Here is a 5,358-nt window from a genome sequence, read left to right as displayed (position 1 = left end):
GAAATAGTGTAAAACATTGTGGCTCTTGGCAATCTGCTTTTAATTTATTTTTTTATAAAATAAATAATAAATATTGAAGCACTGTCACGCCTCTAGCATTTCATCCTTCACCGCACTTGCGGTCACCTATAAAGACAATGAAAATCTAATAGTCACTGCCAAAGGGCAATCCCCACCATCTAAATAGTGAAATAGCACAGTAAGTGGGTGGGAGTGCTCACCCCGAAGCTCTGTTGCCTAGCAGGGGGAGAATGGGTCTTCCCATCATGTGATCACAGCACCAAACCCCTCATGCTCACTCTGCCTTCACCTCTTTCCCCCCCCAATAACTGGCTCATTTAACATCACCAGAAATTAACTGCAGATACTGAACAGGATTCTAGCCCCGGCCAGCAGACAGATTGCAGGGCTTGCAGCTTAAGTGGTAAGCAAGTCTGTCTTTGGTGCTTCCAGCTCTTCTGGAGGCTGTCAGTACTGGGCCAGCAAAGCTGCTCCCTCCGAGCTCTCAGTAACTGGCAACCTTCCATCACCACCTGCAGTATTTGCCCTCAGCCTGGTATTCTGCTTTTATTCTGGCCTTGAACTTTTTCAACTGTTCTGAATTGAACCATGATGATGCTTTGTGATGCTTAAGTGGAAAAATAAAGAACATTTTGGTAAACTGTAGTGGTGGAGGGGAAGAGGGTTTGCTGGTATACTTGAATTTTAGAATCCACTTAAATCCTCCTGGCCTGTCCCCTTAAGACCACCTGTAGAAACAAATGTAGTTTGAAGGTAGATTTCTCCTCCCCTCAGCCTGGGGGAGGGTGGAGGGACAGTTGTAAGAATGGTTTCAGAGTAGCAGCCGTGTTAGTCTGTATCCGCAAAGAGAACAGGAGTACTGTTGTAAGAATGTGACATGCTAGGTAGCTTCTTTCACCAGGACTGTTAACAGGGTTGTGGTGACATTAAGTCCCAGACATTAGTTCATCCAGCATTAAAGGTAAATGGCTGGTTCTAGACTAGAGCCATCGTAGCAGAGGGAAGACAAGATGGCATCTGAGCTGGGTCCATGCTGCAAAACTCAGTTCTGGCTTTGAAGAGTTTGGAAATTCAAATCAAAGGATGTAAATTGTCAGCTGGATGGAGGCAGCTCAGGCTAACAGAGCTATCCACAACACAAGCTGAGCCTACTAGGCTGTGTGCCTGCCACAGTGGAGGTAAAGAACTTCCTATACAAACACTCCAGAGTACTTCAAACACAAAACTCATTAGAGTTGTCCTAAGGCTCCTGTTACTAGCATGCTAGCTTCCTGCTCACTTTGTCATGATTCAGTGTAAACTAAGCTAGTCTCCAAGAGAGACAAACTGGGGCCTACTTCAGTTGTAGAGGATAAAAGTTACCTACTGAACCAGGGCTAGAGTAGAGCAGTGGAAAGACAAAATCTTCTCTTCATTCTTCCGAAACCTTGGGTTACATTAGCCTGTGAGTGGACCATTACAGTAAGTTCTCTGCCCTTACAGAAGAGGTGAACCTACCCACCTCAAACTACAGGTGATAGTGACTGGCCCATGCCAGTAGTGGAATTTCTATGTGTCATGACTACCATCTACACAGCCTTACAGCCTTTAGATCAACACAAGTACAGTAACGCCTTACTTAGTCGTCCCGGTTAATGTTGTTTCGTTGGGAACATGCTAGTTTAAAGTTGTGCAATGCTCTCTTCTAATCATGAATGAAGAGTGCTCAGGTGGGTACAAGAGGCTGGAACTAGAATGCTGGGACTATAGATATTAAAAACTGTAGCTGTGTGTCAGACAAAATATCCCACCAACAAAACTTGTTATACTGCAGAGAAGTCCAGCTTAAGAGACAGAAATACCTTTGCTAAGGATTGCTCAAAGAGAGACTTGGCAAACTGATGGAACAAGTGGCTGAAGTGAATGATGCTGCCCTGAGAGGGAAGGTGGAGAAGGGGGGAGATAGATATATTAGTTCTTTTCCATCTTTAGCTGATCCAGCCTATTCCACTAATTTCCCAACCATGGACACTTTTCATAAGTAGGGAGATGGGAGTAAACCAAAGCATCTTTGCCTTTATCTTGTGGTTCAAAGAGGGTGAGTGAGGAGGGAACCATGATGAGCTAAGGACATTTCAAAGCTAACACCCATCTCGATACCTGTGATACTAGTGGTAAGACACTTGTCACTTTGTTATACTAGAGCAGGCTCTGACCTTAGCTTGGGAAGTAGCTTTATGAATTCATCCTCCACCAGTATATCTTTGTTCTCCTTGTAACGAGCAGGACGTCCATGAATAGTAAAACTGAACTATGTGCTCGGTCTTCCAGCAGAGGGCAGCAAAAGGCTGTAATTTATATTAGCCATCATTTTCTGAACACTGCAATCTTCTTCCTATTCAGTTGCACCAGTGCAAGAATGGCATGGCTCTCTGTGAGGCCAGGAGTTACATCAGTAGAATCACCCAAATGAAGGAGAATCCTTCGGTCATAGGGATCTGTCCGATCTAAAGAGAAGTCACATGGTGATTTTAGTCCCTGGTGGAACAGCATCATATAACCACAACTATTGATTTCTTGGTGTCCCCTGAAATGGGATCACATGAGCATGGGGCTTTCTTGCTGCAGGTAGATGACAGCGCATGACCCCATGGCCTTCTGGTCTCACACGCAATGAAATCATCTGCGTATCGTACTATGAATATGTAGACCTGATTAAAGAAGAGCTCTGTGGTGCTCAAAAGCTAGTCTCTCTCACCAATAGAAGTTAGTCCAATAAAACGTATTACCTCACCCCACTTTGTCTCCTTTACTATGAATGGAAATACCTCAAGGCAGGTTGAGAAGTTTTCTGCCATGAGATATTTCATGCAACCAAAATCACACTTTCGTCTTTTCTTCACTAGCTGGTTACCTACAGAAACTCTGCCATGTGTCTTAACAGAGTACTCCATAACCATTTACCAGCATGAGGAATTGTCATAGACTGTTCAGGCTGTGTTAAGAAACAGCAGCAGCTCTTTTCTTTTGCTAGAGACTTAAACCAAACACAATACTTTTGTATGAATTTCACCCTCAGGCTCCTCAGGTCCTGCTTAGCAGAGCAAGGGTGTATTTCCTTGGCAGGGGAACACGTTTTGTAGATATCTTCCTGGCTCATGCTTATAGGTCTGAACATGTCAAGAAGCTAAAGAACTTGAAGAGAGTTGGGAGAAGCATAGCCATATTGTCAGTGTGGGAATACAACATGTGTATGTTACGGAAGATCTTCTCCCCTGCCCTGCTAACTTTCCCAGGAATGGTCTCAGCTGAGGTACTATAATTCTAACCTGAAGACACTCCCTCTATTCCTGTGCATCTATGGGGATTCACTAATCGAGGTGACATACAGACTTCTAGGTGGAAGCCTGTGCTATATTGTCCATGTTATGAGCCAAAATCAGCAGGTCCAGATAACTTGCATCCAAGAGTTTTAAAAGAGCTGGCTGAGGAGCAACCTGGACCACTAATGTTGATTTTCAATAAGTCTTGGCACACTAGAGAAGTTCCAGAAGACTGGAAAAAAACTACTGTTGTGCCAATATTTTAAAAGGGTGAATGGGATGATCTGGGTAATTTTAGGCCTTCAGTCTGACATCAATCCCAGGCAAGATAATGGAACAGCTGATACAGTACTCCATTAATAAAGAATGAAAGGAGGGTAATATAATCAATGCCAATAAACAGGGATTTATGGAAAATAGATCCTGTCAAACTAACTTGACACCCTTTTTAGTGAGATTACAAGTTTGGCTGATAAAGTAGTAGATATAATATGCTTAGACTTCTGTGAGGCGGTTGACTTGGTACCACATGATATTTTGATTAAAAAACTAAAACCATAAAAATTAACATGGCACACATTAAATGGATTAAAAATTGGCTAACTGAAAGGTCTCATCCTGTAATTTTAAATGGGGAATCAACACTCAGAGGATGTGTTTCTAGTGAGGTCCTGCAGGGGTCAGTTCTTGACCCTGTGCTATTTAACATTTTTATCAGTGATCTGGAAGAGAACATAAAATCATCACTGATAAAGTTTCCAGACAACACAAAGACTGGGGAAAGTGGTAAATAATGAAAAAGTCAGGCCACTGATATAGAGTGATCTGGATCTCTTGGCAAGCTGGGTGCAAGTAAACAATGTTTTAATACAGCTACATCTAAATGCATACAGCTAGGAACAAAGAATTTAGGCCATACATACAGGATGAGGGCCTCTATCCTGGGAATCAGTGACTGAAAGAGATTTGAGAGTCATGGTGGATAATCAAGTGAACATGAGCTCACAAGAATACTGTGTCCAGTTCTGGTGTCCACAATTCAAGGGTGTTGATAAATTGGTGAAGGTTCAGAGAATAGCCATGAGAATAATTAAAGGATTAGAACACATGCCTTAAGGTGATAGACTCAAGGAGCTGAAATTATTTAGCTTAACAAAGAAAAAGTTAAGGGGTGACTTTATTACTGTCCATAAGTACCTATGTGGGGAACAAATATTTAATAACAGGCTCCTCAATCTAGCAGAGAAAGGTATAACAGGATCCAATGGCTGGAATTTGAAGCTAGACAAATTCAGACTAGAAATAAGGTGTACATTTTTAACAGTGAGGGTAATTAGCCATTGGAACAATTTACCAAGGTTTGTGGTGGATTCTCCATCACTGGCAATTTTAGGATTGATGTTTTCATAAAATATATGCTATAGGTAAAAAGGAATTATTTGGGGAGATTTCTAGGGGCTCTGTCTTACAGGTCAGACTGACAATCACAGCGTTTTCCTCCAGATCACTGTGCCAATCTCAGGAAGATGGGGTGTTATATGATATATAATAAAATACTGACTGGATGCAATGGGAACCCTATAGCTGAACATCATTAATGCGCTTGTGACTTTGTTTGCATCTGTTTTAGTTTACCTATATAAATGGGATATTTTCAGAGCTGCATCCATTTTAGAAACAATCCCTTGCATTTACAGTCCAAAACTATTTCTACATTGGTCACTTTGCACTTAGACGTAGGTCACTGGAGTGGGATGTATCACATGTTTGTTAGAACCACTGCACAGTAGTCTAGGACAGGAATTTTAGAACAATGCATCAACTAAACCAAAGTTATACTTTGGGCTGGTCTATCCGGTGCGGCAACGAGGACTGTGAGGGACTGATTTCTAAAGCACATTAATAGGCCATGCATTAATTGGTCTGTGTAGACTCTGCTGGTGCACACTAAAAGTTCCCTAGTATGCTTTAATGTAGTACCATTTGAAACAGTACCACGTTAAAGTGCACTAGGGAACTTTTAGTGCACACCAGC

The sequence above is a fragment of the Malaclemys terrapin genome, chromosome 1 (genome assembly GCF_027887155.1).
Source record: "Malaclemys terrapin pileata isolate rMalTer1 chromosome 1, rMalTer1.hap1, whole genome shotgun sequence".
NCBI classification, from domain to species: Eukaryota; Metazoa; Chordata; order Testudines; family Emydidae; genus Malaclemys; species Malaclemys terrapin.
Note: the sequence above shows the minus strand (reverse complement) of the source record.